The 17174-nt window shown below is 39.4% G+C and overlaps 1 long non-coding RNA gene across 1 annotated transcript in view; it reads left to right on the top strand.

Annotated features, from left to right (window-relative positions):
• LOC139797420 (uncharacterized) overlaps positions 1-17174 on the top strand; it is a 506940-nt gene that overhangs the window by 380099 nt on the left and 109667 nt on the right. The window lies entirely within an intron of this gene.

Genomic DNA, 17174 nt, shown 5'->3' with positions numbered 1-17174 from the left:
AACTTTGAAGGCTATATAAATGATTCTTAATCATTACTAATCTCAGCCTCTCAATATTCAAAAGCCTCATGCATAATTGGAAGAGCACAAATCTGACATAGAAATCTCTTTTCAGCATCTCTGCACTGCAATAGATCTGTAAGCCTGTGAGGTTTTTAATAGCTGTGGCTTCTAACAAAGCAAATTAATCTCCATTTTGCAGCTAAAGAGAGTTGAATTTTAGCAACAATTTGCTCATTAGTTCTGCACTGCAGCCTGCCTCTGCCTCCTGCTGCCCTCCCTGGGAATTTTTATTGTTGTGGTATTTATTTGGTCATAATTATCTCATCTCTACCTACACCAACATGCCAGAGAGAGTGCTAGTTTTTCTTCACTGATTTGTAATTCTATTACATAGTCCATCAGCAGCTTGTTTCTGATTACTGCAAGCAGTACACTCTTCTCGTAGCAGTTGTTAATATTTGCCCCTGCTTTATTAAGCAACAAGTACCTGTTGCTCACCCATTACAACTTGGAGCTAATAACATCCTCCCAGGCTGCTTCCTGGCAAATTGCATTCTCCCAGCTCATTTTCTTTATTTGTATAACATCAGCCAGGTAGTTAACCAACTCTTAAACATATCCATCATCTTGCCAAGGTACAGGAACAGAGAAGACATAGCATGAGGGATGCTGAGAAGCAAAGATTACAGAAAAAAAAACCTCTCTGGTGGGGTTCACAGCCCATAACCAGCAGGGAAATCTGGATACCGGGGGAAGTCATGGCTCATGGTACCCAGAAGGGTGATGCCATCATGGTACAGCCAGGACCATGGGTGTGCAGAGCACTTGCTATACTAGTAGATCCCAAAAGTTATCTTAACAGGGTATGTTTTAGAGAGGCAATGCCAAGCAATGCAATTTGACATTTTATTTAAGATTGAAAAAGGCTGGGAGGGGAAATTTTACAGAGGTTTATGAAGTACTAGAAAGCTATAGGTTCCTTTTTAAGACTTGGGTTTTTTCCTTCCTCTTTCTTCATCAATGCCATACTTTGGACTTTTGGGGGATCTCATCCCCAGTCACAGAGAAAAACTTAGTTTTCTTTGAGATACCAGAGACTGCTGAAGGAGTAGTGCTAGTGGCTGCAGACAGGATTTTACCTCTACATATTTATTCACAGTTGCTGTTGTCACCTTTGAAGCATTTTTGTACCGTAAGTTTCAAATTTCTTACTTTTCAAAATGTTTATTTACACTCCAGATGACTGCACATAAGCGAGTTCAAGATAAGCTTTCTGAGATAGTTTCTAAACATTTTTTTTCCTAGGATGCAGAAACCTATTAAGTTACACACTTCAATATCATTCACTTCGATGCCAGTGTTGATTTGAAAATATTCAATGCTTGAAATTTCACGGTTGTCTTCTGTCTGAGCGTCCTGTTTCATGGTGCATGGTTGAAGAGTAGAATTTCTCATTTACATTTCCAGAATTAGTGTAAAAATGTGTCAGTGGGGTATTTACCTTTCTAGCTACGTTAAAAAACATTCCTTATTGCTAGCTAGCAAGGGACAAGTCTCTCCGATAGAGTTGTTTCCTCCTCATCTTACAAGGAAATTAAGATGTTATATGATCTCTAGAACTGCAATATACCTTCAGGTACTTCTAGCACTCATTAGCAAGTGTTCTTAAAGTAGGGTCTAGAGCCAGCACTTTCATCACAATCCTTCAAGTGTTACACTAAATATTCCCTAAATATTCCCTAAATAATTAATTCAGCAGTTAGTGTCATGTCTCAAGTGCTTATGAATATGCAATAAAATGCTGGCAAAGCAGTAATTTGGGTTTAAAAATCTTACTGTAAACAGTTCTTAAAAGAAAAGTCTTTCTGCAATAAATGGGAGTGCAAAAAAGTGAAAGGATTTTATTGGTGTATATGTGTCTATCACACCACTATGACAGGGGCAGTTATTACTCAGAATTTTGTTTGTGGTCTTAACATGCAGGAAAGTTAATTTTCCTATTCTTTTGTGACAGCCACCTAAAGGCTGAACAGACCAAACTTTCTAAAACAGGCATTTGTTCACGACACAGGCAAGGTTTTCCTGGGGCTGCTTTGTAGAAGGAAATTTACAGAAAATCTATAACCACGACCCAAAAATCTTTTATCCTCGAATTGTTCTGGGGGTTATTTCAGAGTTTAAGGCCTAATCTTCTGCTCACATGTCTTATGAAACCATCAGACTTTGAAATGTATGTGCAACACTTGAGCTCTAGGCACTGCAGTTTCTAGAGACTGAGAGGTAAGGGAGATAAAAGGCTATAAAAGCCTTATCAGACAGACAAGCTGGTTCAGAGGAACTGCCATCTCTATACTCTAACTTCATAGTACCTGAACTCATTTGTAAGGGCAGCTTTTTACAAAAGCCTCACATGGTTCTTATTTTTTTTTCTCCCTCAACATTTGATAAAGATTTTTTCCTCAGGCTCCTTGGCGCAGATTTCCCACCCCACATATCTTTGGGCATCTAGTTTTGTCTCTGTGAGGAGCTTGGTCTCCCAAGATTGTCAATTAAAAGAAATGAGCTCCTCCAGAGGGTAATCAGCACTTGGGCAACGATTCTCAGCACGTGGGAAATGATTCACCCTCCAGTGAGTCTGGGTGAATGCCCATCTTACTTTGAGCATGCTGAAAGCTGGTGGAAATAACCTTAGAGGTGAAAATAGTTCTTTCTCCCTCTGCTCTCATCTTCTGTGTACTGTGTGAGACTTGGAGTACCCTTGTGTCTCCTTGCAAAAGTTTCCTCTCAACAAAGAGGAGAAAGACTATGAAGACAATTTTGAGGATGCTGCATTTCTCCTGGAAATGTCCTCACATCATTGTGGAACATTTAAGATCTGAAGCCTGAAAAAAAGCAGATAGAAAGTCCAGCACAGATCTGAGAAATTTCTGGGATTCCTGGGAAAAACTGCAATACCTGGTATGGGTTGGTTCATTCAAAATGTCATGATGATACTCAGGTAATGTATTGGAAGGAGATGTGATGCAAGCATCATCCAGAGAGAGAAACAAAAGATGTCTCAGGAGGAACAGGAGCCACACTGATGGCAAAGCTTCCAAACAGGCTCTCAGAAATCTACAGGACTTGTTTAAGCAGCTATGAAATGGTACAACCTATGCTGGAAAGCAAAGGTTTCTCAGAAGATGCATGCAGTAAAGAGCACTTTGTGTTTCAAATAAGCTAAAATCTTGCAGTACTTTTGTCCATTAGCTGACCAAAGAAGATTTGCAGAAACCATTTTCTTTGCCTTTCCCCACTCTATGTTAAGTTGTCATCATGAGGTAGGGAACACATCAGGGTGAGAATGTCCAACTGAGACTTCATGACAGTTCAGACAAGAGGTAGAAGTCACCCCTTCTCCATTTCAGGTTTGTTTCAAGTTGCTTCGAAGTGCTTCAAGCAAAGACAAGAGTCCACAGATCACAAAAAATAAAGCAAAACCTCTAAACAGAATGAGTTAATGGCCTTTGCCATCACTCCTCACTTCACAGCCTCCTTCATGGCATGTCTTTCTCTTCTACCTGCAAGACAGGTTATCCTTAACTCTTTCCTGGCTGCCTTACCTGCAAGAGACAATAAGATGGTATGGGCTGATGCTGATTACAATCTGTTCTTTTATCCTGAGTGCTTGGCCCATCTGATAGTAGCTTTGCTATGATAGTAGCTTCAGTGAGTAGCAGGTAGGCTTCACAGGTGTCCTGGTTCCTCTCAGCTGCCATTAGCCTTCAAAGACCCTGCTGTGATGAGACTTTATGAGACCCTGCTGTGTTTAGGCTTAAACAGAGATGTTATGGTGAGGGCTTTAAATATACTCTTCTGAAGTGTCCTCAGCCTCTCTTCACTTCTTCCAGGAGGAATGGGTTTCATTTGTCACTAAGTAGAGCCCAGGAGAACTAGAAAACTATGGGAAATTGGGACAACAGTAATTTCTTTAAAATAATACACCTCGGGGTAATAATTATATAGCCTGAAGTAGCCTGTAGCCACAAATAGCAATAATCAAATTAAATGGTTCACAACAGTGAATGGTTTTATTGCAGGGAGGAAGGGCAAGGGGACTGCAAGGTGGACAGGGTAAAAGGTGCCTCAGCTTTTTGGGAGCAAGGTGGCTTGGGAAGTTGGCTTAAGTTGAAATTTGCACGACACTGGCACAAAGGGAGGAAACCTCTCAGTACTAACATGGGCTCAACTCACTGTCTCCCCAAGACAGAGAGCAGCAATGCTGGGTCCCTGTCCTCTCTGTGGCTTCTCACTCCCTTTCCTATAATTGTGTCTAGAGAAGGAGGTACTATAAAGGAACCCTAATTCCCTATTTATTTTCTTAACAGTACAAAGATGACTGACAGTCTTTAGAGAAACAATAGGAGGAGGCAAACAGAGTAAGAAATAAATTAGATCTGCATTTCTCTCATTGCCTCTCCATCTTACTGTGGAAATAGGCAGTAGATGTTTTGAAAAGTCAGATGAGTGTTGTGGTAATTCATCTCTTTTTTTAATCCACTCTGCAAGCTATGAAATAGATGTATTTAGCTATATATAGACCAGGTGTGAAACCTTCCTCTGAAATTACTCTCTTCCTTCTCTTTTGGCACCTAGCAATCAGAAGCAAATGATACATTTTATCAGGTATGAAATTCTAATTAAAGGAAGTAGGAAAGGGGTCAGTTAGCATATAGATCAAAGTGCTTCATGCAAATTTATTTTCTCTTCCTGACAAAAGTGTTAGACATTAATTTATGCCTATGGTAAATGACTGGTACAGATATATTTCTTCATGCATTATGGAAAAAGAAAAGATTCTGTTGAGGTTGTTTTTTTTTTTTTAAAAAAAAAACAATAAAACAACCTATTTTAGTCAATTTTCCATGACACTTAATGTTTGCAGTGTGACTATGCCTAAATGCAAGCCACAGAACAGAACCCATCATGACAGGTGCTATCAGACAAAGTTATGATGGTTCCCGATTCATTACTTTATGTTCTGTAATTAGATTAAGCAAACTGTTTCATAGACTGTTTAGATAGAGGAATATGGAAATTCTGGGGAGAAAAAGTCTCCATATTGATCAGCACAATAGACGTATATCTTGGTTCACACATACTCTCTGGCACTGAAGAAAGGCTGCAGGATGTGAAAGACAGAAAAATTATGGAGGATGCAAGCAGAAGCACTTCCCTGCTGTTTTCAGAAGAGAGCAAGAAAGCATCTTCCAGAAGCACCTAAAGTAAGACAATCTACTTTTGGGGCTGGACCCTTGGAGGGCAGCAATCCAGCTCCACAGAACCCACTTATATTTTCAAACACAAAAGCCTTCGTTTCAGGCTGCAACAGAAATCTCTGTTAGGCCACAAAAAAGCACCATGAGCATCATGGACATGTGAGCCCATCAGTGCATTCATTAGTCCTACTGCACTAACAGTCACAAATTGGCTTCAAGCTTTGTTCATAGAGAATTTTTTCCAATTAAGACAAATTTCCGGGCCATGGGCATGCTGGGTATCAAGACTCAGGACTTTTACCAGTCCTTGGGATGTCCAGGTCCTCACTGTTTTCAGGACTGTATTAACCAAACAGGTGGTGAGAAGTGCAAGTAGTGAGCTAAGCTAGACAGAAGAGCTGTTCATTTCACTAGTCATATGTTTTAGACTCTGAATGTGAGCTCCATCCTGATTAAACACAAAATTTCCAGTGATTTGAGTTGGGCCATGATTTCAGATCCAGTGTTTATGCATGACACTTGAAAAAGGGAAAATTTACTCTTATTAGGAACATAGGAATATCTGGATAAATACAGTGCTTTTTCTTCCACTGCTACTTTCCTCCAGCAAACCTTTGTATGTGTCACGGTTTAACACTGGCCCGGCAATTAAACCGAGTAACAGACACTCCCTATTAATCTCTCTCTCCTCCCTGATAAGAAAGGAGAGAGAATAAGGGAGAGAGACTTATGGGTTGGAAACTAAACTACACAACTTTAATTAAACAGTAATGATAAATAGGAAAAATTACAAAATATATACAAATATTCAAGAAAATGGATACCACATTCCTCCCCCCTTTCCCCCAATAGCTCTCACATCACCACCGAGGCTGCAGGGCAGCTCTGGGAAAGTCCAGGCTGGACTCCTGGAGTTGGCAGCAGTTGGGAGCTGGAGGCAGGAACACACAGATAAGGGCTGGCACAAATCAGGAGCACAGGCAGACAAACGGAGGGGATCCTTCCAGGATGCCGGGTGAAGGAAAGGACAGGCAGCCGGAAGCTGGAAATCTGGCTTGGCCCTTGTGATCCCTCAAATTTATACTGAGGATGACATATATGGGATGGAATACTCTGTTTGGTCAATTCTGGCATCTATCTTGTCCGTTCCTCCCCAAAGGAGGGATGCAGGTGGGACCTCTTTATGTTTTCCTCAGAGCTGAGCAGTGTCCTTGGCTCTGCACACCAGTCTCTAGCAGTACCTATAAACATCAAGTGTTATCAGTCCTAGAAACACACACTGTCTGAGAAACTTGCTGTTAATTTCAGCAAGTGCAACTACTTACAGGAGACTTAGCTGAAAGCAAAAGTACAAGACAGAAAATCACCTTTATCCTGGCCCAAACCAGGACAGTATGGTACCACCAGCAGCATTATAATCAAAACAAGGTTCACCCTGACACTTTTTCTAGTTGTCTATGATACGCAAACCTGTTGTGTTTGCTTGTTTTGTCAATACCACTATAAATGTTCCTGCAAAGAATTAGAAGTTAAAAATTATACTGGTTTACCTAAAACACTCTTTTGAAGCCCTGTGATTTGTGGACTTTGGTGCTAATTGGGGTTGCACATTATGTAGGGTATATTGTAAAAATAGATGGTTCAATTATATGGTGGCTGTTTGGAATCATTTTAGTCACAGAACACCTGCTTCTCCCCTTTTTCAGATGTTATTTTCAGATGCCTAAAGTGTCTGCAGAAAAGTGGAAATGGCTGTTGTTTGTAATTTTTCAAATTTATGTATTTTTTCCACCGGCACATATTGATTCATTCAAAGATTCTTCCGACAGAAATGGGACATACTGGACGAAAATATGTCAAAGACAAAATATGTCATTCCTAGGCCCAGTATGATGAACAAACACCATATGATATTGATAAAAAATGTAGTGGTCCCAATGCAGAATCTGCAAGATTTTTTTCCATAATGTAGTGCTGCAGAAAAAATTAAATATAACTATTTAATGTATAACCTACTGCTAGTGAGAACCCTAATGACCAGACTAATGACAGTTACTTTTACCCATGAAAAATTTCTGGAACAAAAAAGAACCATGCCAGACTTTTGATATATTACACAAGTAAATATAATATTTTTTTCTCCAGTCCAGTACTAGATAGCTTGGAACAAGAATCTAGTTTTGATGCCTTTAAACAAGACAGTACAAAAGTCTCTGTAAAGGATACAAAGAGGACCTGAAAATACTCAGGAAATGTCAGAAAGCTTTATTGTACCTAAAACAAGGCAAAGGAAAACAAAATCTATTGCTACCAACTAAAATTAAAACCAAACCAAACCAAAACATCCAACACACATAATTTGTCACAGTGTAAGCTACAGGCCCATGACATAAAATTCAGGTTTTTTTGCCTTATGATGCTTTTGATCATAGTGAACTGGACCTGAACTCCCAGGAAGCTCAGGTGACCTCTCCAAGTACCCAACCTACCATCCAATTCTCCACATGCCTTTAGAAAAGGTGTGAATTTCTTGAGCCTTTTTCTGCTGAGCTTCTACTTTTCTTTCCTGGGAATGGTGTACTCCAATATTTTATGGTCTCACTTAACCAAACTGCATGACATATAGTTTCTCATTCATTTCCATATTGTCACAGCCATTTTCCTGGTAAATTTTTACCCCAGGTTTTGGATATTTTCTCAGTTACTTTCAACACACTTCTTGTGTGGTGTCCATACCATGTAAAACTGAAAATCCAGGATAATAAAATAAAACAGAGATAAACTGCTTCTAGATAGAGAATTCTTTAAATAATAACAATTACTTATTCTCATGCTTCAAGTCAAAATATTTACAGAAATGTGAAGACTTTTGAACTGAACATTGGGGGAAATTCCAGCATACTGAAAGGCAAGTGCAATAGAATAATGACTTGATAAGACTATTTATGAGCTACATGTCCTTTGAATCAGTCCTCCATATATTGAATTTCTTGAAGACCAGCTGAAAATACAAATACAGATTTAATGGGAAAACATTTTAAGCCACTACAGTCACCTGATTTTTGCAGCATTATCTTTTAATTACATTTAATCCCTACGAAAAGCTGAGAAAGGAGAACTTGATAGACTGATTAAAAGAGAGAAACTGCTGCAGATACAATAATTGATTTTTGAGGTCCCTGGTGTAAAGAAAATATTGATGTCCCAGTATTGGTAACTTTCATAAGCACAAGCAATTGAATGAGGATTTAAAAAAACAACAACTTGCTTTCCTTGCAGGAAGTTTGTGCTTTCCTCAGCTGGAGTGTGGTAACCAACTAAGTTCCTTTTCTGTAGTACTGTGAAGTAAAATGGTTTGCTGTTGCTCATCTATTGTCACAATATCTATTTTGCTTATAGAGTAATTTTAACGTGATTGAAAACGTAAGATGTTGCAAGTCAGATGGCTGAAATCTGATATTCTACTAAACAGTTTTTTTGCTTATCAAGTAATTCTAACGTGATTGAAAACGTAAGATGTTGCAAGTCAGGTGGCTGAAATCTGATATTCTACTAAACAGTTCCATTAACACTCTTGTTGATTTAAATAATCAATTTTACTTTATGTTCCAATGGGCTTTGAAGGCCAACACAGTCAGTTACTACATCTCTGCTAGGAGGCAGTACCTTCCAGCTACAGGGTTGTATCTCAGTTACTTCTGAGCATGCCCAAATTCAGTGTGACTTTGGTTATTTCTCCAAAAGGGGAAAGCTCATGCACTGAAACAATGAAATTGGAGAATTAATCCCTGGCAGGAAGCCCCTTAGAATCAATCCAAAGGCTTGCTTACCTCAGAGAGCTCCAGTTTAGTCCTAACTAAACAAAGAAACCTGTTCCTCTGTCAAAAGAAGGAGGTGGAGGGAAACTCCATTTTGCTACATTTTAAGTATTTCTTCCCATGATTCAGCATTATCTTCCTGGCCTCTGATAAGTGAGATGTCACCAGGAGAAGGATCATGTCAGACTGATACATAGGTGTTCTTCAAAAATTAAAACAATTTTTCTTTCCCTAACCAGTTCTAGATATTTCATGCAGTATTATTTGGTTAGTTCCAATGAACATCACTGTTAGTTAAACAAGGAACTGCCCCTCTGCAGCTTGATACAATGCTTTATAATTTAATGTATTCTGGGATAATTTAAAAAACGTTTTCATGAGTCTTAAAACCTATATATGTAAGTATTTGCAGATCAAATGTATGCAGACTATATACTGTATAGTGTGATGCACCTTTTTTTAATGTTACTTACACTTCTGCTTTACAAAAACTGGCTGAAAAAATGTAGGCTCAAAACCTGACGCACTGGATATGTGATAAATCATTGTTGTGCAACACTCCAATATAAATGAGACTGAAAACCCTTAAAGCAGGCTGCTGTTGAATTAAGTTCTCCTTACTTTGGGGTATGTTTTTTTTTTTTTCCCCTGAAATTTATGTATCTACTTCCAGTACATTTGCTAAAGTCATTAAATATTTAATTTGTATTTGATTCTTCTCTCATGGCTGGAGTTCATCTGCTACCCTTACTTGGAGTAGGTTACTGATGCTAACACACCACTTGGATTTAAAGGAGCACTCCTTTAGCCTTGTTACTGGAATGTTTTCTTAATTAGCAAATGGTAAGGACACTTTTCTTTCTTCTGAAATATAATTTAAGCTCAATTACATGATACTAAGTTGAACAGGTCATTAAGTTTACTACATTATTGATTACAGTTTTAGCTGAGCTCGGTTCATTTTTTATTTAAGCTCGTTTCCCTTGGCTTGAACTTTGACTGTTCTATTTGATTGAAAGTTAGCTCCCATGGATATTATGGAGAGGACGAGGCCTTGTACTCCTGTACACATCTCTGAATTCAATATTTGTTGCTAACTTTTGAGGGCCTGTTTTGTTTTTGTTTTGTTTTTTCTTTCAGGATACTGTGTTCAGAAGGCTGCAGTGTTCAGAAGACCCTGGTAGTCTCCAGGACCCTACTCTTCTAAACTATATTTATGGCCTGCAATGAGCTGTTGTTAGGGGGCAAGGCTCAAAAAGGCATCACACACACAGGCTGGTGGCAATGGGGAGGCTGAGCCCCTTTTCAGTCAGGGATCCCATGGGCTGACAGCTGGTGGGACAGGATGGATGGATGAAGGGGCTGGCAGAGAGCAGCTGACACCTCCTGCCATAATTCAGCTGAGGGCAAATGCCCTGGTGCTGGTGTGAGGCTCACCAGGTCCAGTCTCTGGATCTGTGTTCTGATTCTTGTGGTGTTCTTCATTGATGAGAAGTTAAATGGGATGGATTAAAAAAAAACCAAAAAACTAAACCAAACCAAAACTAGAGCATCTCTAACAAGGTATAAAGGTATCATATTATATTGCCTGAAACTGGCACCATCACGTTCTAGAGTGTTCACAGTTGAAAACAAATTGCAGTCCAAATATATCTTTCAGCCAGCTTTCTCAGACAGAAAGATTTCTATATATGAACTACATAAATTTTTGCCATGGAAAAACTGGAAAAAATCTAGGAAGGAATTTCTGCCATGCTTTTGACTTCAGAATTCTTCATCTTTTCTCTAAAAGGAGGAAATGACTGCCTGGTTGAGACAATTACACACCCTGTCTTTCCCATCACCATGAAATATGACTGTCGATGATTTATGTGCCATATAGGAATGTATAAATAAACACTTTGACAATAAAACATTCGGTGGCCATCTGAAGTTCCCTCTTCATCACTGCTCTGACAGGCTGGGTACAAACCTGCAAAACAGAAGGGAATACTCTGGCCCTGTGAATCCATGTAGTTATTTGCAATCACCTTATCATCCCCTTGGACCTATGCAGGAAGTGCCAGCATCCTCTGATAAAGACCAGAAGATTGAAGCTGCCCTTCATCTTTGCTTATCTAACCTAGAGGTGGAAGAAGTCAACCAAACTTTAGCCTTCAAACCATCACACAGCTGAGTATTTGCAAGAAGTGGTCCAGCAACTGCCTGGCTTATTCCTGGATAGCACTAGAGGTGAAGATATAAGGAAGAACCATTCCCAATCTGTTTTATCATAGTGGTGTCACTTGCAAGAAAAAAATCAAGACTGGAAGAAGAAGGGAGGAGCAGGAGCGTGATGCTGTCAGCTTTGGTTGGCCATGCTGCAGGGACATGAAGCTCAAGTCTTTCCATCAGTGGAGAAAGGGAATTCATTGCTCCCAATTTCTTGCTGAGCTCTCTATTAGTCTTATATAGACTGCTATTTCAATTATTAAACTGTTATACAAAAAGAAGTTTTCCTTTTTTGAACTATGAAAAAAACCCAAGTGAATCAACCACATACTCTCCCTTCGCCTCATTTGGTCCTTTGAACAAAAGAACACAGCTGCTGCCTTTGGGAATCTGTGCTTTCCATCCAGGGCCAGCAAAGATACCTTACTCCCAGAGAGGACCACTATTTCACCTTTTTCTTCAGTGTCTCCTACTGGCTACTGCCCAGTGATAATTCTGACTGCAGACCTGCTCCAGAAAGCTTGCTGCCCAAGTTTTTTCTGTCCACTGTCTCTCCCCTTGGAGAGGATGGGCATGTGTGGCATATGTCTAGGGAGCCGGGCTGTACTGAGGTTTATGAACACCATCACACTCCTCTTTCAAGATTCCAGGTGGGTTTTTTTGTGTCTAACTCGAAAGCTTGTTACCAGAAGGAAATATTTACCAGACAATAGCCAAAAGCAGTTCCGTATAAAAGTAATGCTTATGTTGGTACCACCAAAGATTATGAGATTGCAAAGGGATTTACTTTTGAAAAAACAAAAAATTGGATTTTTTGTTTGGTAGCCTAAAAAAAGAGGAAGAGAGGGGAAGGGGAGCAAGCACTGAGAGTAACAAACTACAGAGGATGCTCCAGCTGAGGGGTGTACCTAAGGAAGTCAGAGATAGGAAGGAATCTCTCCCAGTTTTGTGCTGTTCTTTCAGAGAGATGTCACTTCAGGTGGCTCACTGGAGCAAGCCAAAAGTACTCCCTGGGTTTCAGGACGCCACAATTTCCAAGTCCCTTTTCTCTCACCCTACTGAATGTTTCTCCTCTCTCCCATGGAGAACAAAAGCAGCATGTAATGAGCCATGTTTCTCATCTACTCTTAGCCCTAGGAGCCGTATTGATCTCATCAGTGTTAAATTAGCCTTGATAGCGATATGGTATTTTTGGACACTACAAAGCTGCAATGCTGCCACTTCCTAAACAAGCCGTGGGCTTTGTTTCAAATGAACACAGCAACTCCTTAATCAATACTGAAAGGTTATAAAAACCTGCTTCCTGATAGCAGGCTTTCACAGTGCCTTAGGACTTTTTTAAATCTTAGTAATAAAAAAAAAATGCTTATATTCAGTTCTTTTACTGCCTTCTTTTGGAGCCTTGTTTTTTCCTTCTGGCAACCCACCCTATTTCCAGGTGGACTCTCTACTCAGGTGGAACTTCTATTCCCACTCCAAAAGGGATCCCAAACCTCTCTAGATCCCTCAGGGAAACTACAGTGGGCTAACTGCTCCCTACAGCTCTAATTCAATCATCTGCACGTGACTGGAAAGCATCAAATGTTCCCTGCTCCTGGAAGGAGTTTCAGCCCTCAGGTCCTTGCTTTCTTACTTCCAGATAGAAGATTGATGAGGCATGCATTTCCCTCAAGATCTGCCAAAATAAACATGGCCATGTCAAGCTTCTACCATGTACTGGGTCTACTAAAATTTTTGTTAGGTTGTGTGATAAACAAGATTCTCAAAAGCAGCAAGAAGGCCCAAGGGTGTGGGAATGAGTGCCATTAAACCCATGGGGGACATTAAGCTACTTGTTCCCCCTGGGTGTTACTGGCAGCAGCCACCTTACAGGCTTTAAACCAAAGATCTAACCAGTCTTGTGCTTAATAAGGAAAGGAATTAAGTGCCTCACTGCAGAAGAGGTTTGTCACAACATTCCAGGCAGTACAAGGTGTATTCCTATAACACAGAAGGTCTGATGAAGGGTTCTTCCCTCTCCTCAGCATGCTGGACACTCTCTCTGCATTGCATTTTCCATAAATCTCTGGGTTTAGCACCTAACTGTCCCTCTTTGTTGAGGCACAACACAAAAGGGGCATTTGTAAAGCATTCTGAGGAACTGTGTGCCTGCCAAGGTGTCTTTGATTTTGGCTGCACACAGGTTCAGTGCCCTCTGGAGAGGAGAAATAAGCTTTTTCCAGAGAATAATTTACATTATGCTCTTGCTTTTTCTTACCTTTAGGGAAAACAAACTTTTCTCCATGAGTTATACGAGATCTATGACTGCAGCCCTACCACAGGCAGGTGAATTTGGAGGCAGAGGGAGAGGTGGCTGCTCAGGTGCTCCATGTGTTGCTCACACAGCCTCACCCACAAGATATGCTAGAAGAAAAACTTGTTGAGAATGTCCCCTTGTCTTTACCATGTGATTTTGCTCTGAGATTTGCTTTCCTACAAGATTTTCTTTGCTATGATTTTCTTTGCTTTCCTTTTGCTTGTTTGTCTACAAGATTACCAGTCCTTTCTGCCATATTTGCTTCAAGAACTAAATCAACTCTTCCTAGCATTTCTCACTTAAAGAAAGGGGAAAAAAAATTCTGTTTCCCTTGTTAGAGCACTGGTTTTAATTTTAGTTGATTTTTTCTTTGCTGTCTCCAATCCTAAAAGATACTGAAGTATTTCTTCCAGCACATAGAAGAGTAACATATAAAATAAATTATTAAAAGTACAATATATTATACATACATGCATATAATACATATATACAATATAACAGGTACGATATGTGAGAAATTATATAATCATATGACAGAATAGACAATATACATGATATATTTCATGCAATATATCATGTTACATTTTATATTATTTAACATATATTGTATATTTATGTGTCATTTGCATTTCTAGAACTGCAAGCTTCAGGGGTTTGTACTTCGATATTTCATTTTTTACTGTTTGAAAACTTAAAGTCTTTGGAAACAAAGTCATGAAGTCAATCAGAGTCAAGAATCATGGATCTGCTTTCACTTAGAAGGAAGCTAAACTTTATTTGGATGAGGGGACAATTGACCTATTAAGCTCTTGTGTGTCTCTTACTGCTCTCCTGGTACCCTACACAATTCACATCACTCATCATGCTACCATCATCAGAGCTTCCCTGTTTAGCTAAGGTAGCAAGCAGCTGACCCTCTGCACAGAAGTTTCACAGCTGCACCTGTCTACTGACTCTGGTTTTAAGGCAATAACACACATTTTAAAATAAATTTCTTTTTATAAGCTCTCTGCAATGTTGACCTGTCAAAGCAAGAGCCATGTATTGCAGTTGGAGAGTGTCCTGGGTTTGTTATAAAGTCGGGGTCTGAAGTGAAATTTTGCTCACTCAGGCCCCATTCCCTCTGCTTGCTGCCAGTATCCCTTGCTAGTTACATCCAAAGAAACAAACAGCTGCAGTCAAAATGAAGGTGGATTTTGGTACCAGAAAAAACAAGCTTGACAATTTCCCATATGTTGTGCCAACTTTGGACTCCACCATGGACTCACAATTTACAATGAAACTTTATTTCAGTGAAGGGAACTCTAGGTATGAAGTTTCCTATAGGAGAAGAAAAACACATGCACTTTGGGCGTTCTGAAAGTGAAAAAAGACTTAGCTGGTTTCTCTCTTCTTTTTTAACTTAATTATAGCTTTTGGAAGCACTTTTTTTTCATGAAGTTATATAGAAAGTTAGGCTTTATATGTTACAAAAGTGTGGGCACTGTAAAGCTGAATCAATATGATTTTTAAAGCCACTACTTAATTACTTTCAGTTGATTAGACAGACATTTGATTTTACAGCAGTGCAGCTTACTGGAATTAAAGGGCGATAGTATCTAGCTATATTTTTTGATAACAGATTTGTCCACATATGTACTACAAGTACATGTGCAGATGGCACTCAAGAAAATGAAACTATGGGAGGACAGTGAATTAACCTACTAAAATGACTACGTATGACACAAGACTTCTCCACCTGATCTAAGAATTGGTTCAACTGCTGTATTCCTGTCTTCTTTGTACAGCAAGACTTGTAACACAAGAGATTTTGGTCCAACCAGCTCAGTGAGGCAAGTCATTAAAAAGATAACTCTAATACTCTCTTTACTACAGCCTTGTGATCCATGAAATAGATTCTCCATCTGCTGCTACTCCAAGGAAGATTTTTACAATAAATATTAATTGCAAATATTGGTGAGATCAAGTGTATTCTGCTTGAGAAGACTGTCAAGCCCTTCAGGTGTGGCTATGATGTTCTGAGTGAACTGATGGCAGAATATGAAAGATTTACCTTTAAATAAATGAGAGAATGAGAAGACTGGCTTTCCTTAAACCCAAACTTCAGTTTTGCCTGCTGAATGCTCATAGCAAGAAAACATACTGGTGTCATCTACGCCAGAGGCTTTTCAAATATAATAGTTGGTAGCAGCTGGACAAATTCAAAAATGCAGCTGCTACAATTTTTAAATTAGTGTAGTCCCCAGTGAAATAAGAGTCAAATTTTTATAGTCGACAAAATCGCTTTCTAAGTTAAAATAACACGATTGCAATTATAATAAATGCTTGATTATGGAGGGTGGAAATTTAACATCCATGCCAAGCAGACAAAATTGAACTAAATTTACACAAAATAAATGATTTCAGCGTTACATCTGGCTTTTAACACAGATGCTGTATTCTAGGAAATCCAGATTATCATTGGCACATAGTCAACATCTGGGAGGTGCAATTATCCCTACTATACTCTTACTATGATGTTATTCAGAGTATAATTTAGGATGCTATTCCTGAAATCAGTTCAAGGTCCCCTCTGACCATGTTTCTGAGAACTTCACTTTTGTTTGGGCATCAGGGCACAAAATCAATAACAAACATGAGAACACATACTTGCAGTTCCAAAGTCCAGTCAAGCCTGATATTCTACTCCCAAACCTTCTCTTTCTCTGAGAAAGTGAGTTCTCTGCACTGCCCTCATTCCTCTCACACTTTTGAGGTCAGTTTTGGGGATCAAAATGCTTTCATAGCAGCTACTTTGTTTGCCAAAGGCAAGGAAGACACTTAAGTCTTAAGACCTGCTCAAGACAGTGCCCAAAGGGAGCTAGGATGAAGGTCTGCCTTAGGAGGTTGGCAGGTCAGAGATGATATCTTTGTGGCTGGCACAAAGGCAGGGGCCACACAAGTGGAATTGACACTATAAAATACAATATATAAAATATATGTGGAAATAATAGGATATCTGCAGCAAAAGTAAAGATGGAAACAGCAGTAGGCTTTTTTTTTCCCATTGATTCTAGCTTTAAAACTGTAGAAGAGGAAATCAAGTTACAACTTCCATAATATTTGAAGGTTTTCTTATACTGTTGGGGAATTTTCTACTTCTTACTGATGCAACTGTAAGTCAAAGGCAGGGTGTCACAAATGCACTTCTGCTGCAAAGGTTTTGCATTTTGAATTCCCCATCTTCTTTTGTGCAATGACATAGAAGCATTTTTATGGAGAAGGAAATGTAGGTAAGAGTTTGTAAGATTCCTCAGTGAGGGGATAAAGTGGTTTCTAGGTGAGTCACAGCCTTTCCTTGTTTCCAGTCTGACAGCTCTTTCACATATCCCTACTCAAGTTTTGGGCAGCACAGATTTATTATGAACATTATGGGGAGCAAGAGGCTTTGGATCATGGAAAGCTACAGAGTAAAAGAGGACATTGTGATAAATGACAGAGAGTAGAAAAGGGAAAGAGTAGGACCCCCAATGCTACTTACTTTCAGGATGAAATCCCCCCCAATTTTCAGCCAAAGTGGAATAATGAAAATTAGTGAGAGGCAGGGAA

This window comes from Heliangelus exortis, chromosome 1, assembly GCF_036169615.1.
Source record: "Heliangelus exortis chromosome 1, bHelExo1.hap1, whole genome shotgun sequence".
Taxonomy (NCBI): Eukaryota; Metazoa; Chordata; class Aves; order Apodiformes; family Trochilidae; genus Heliangelus; species Heliangelus exortis.
The sequence above is the reverse complement of the archived record's forward strand: the minus strand, read 5'-3'. Positions and strand labels throughout refer to the sequence as shown.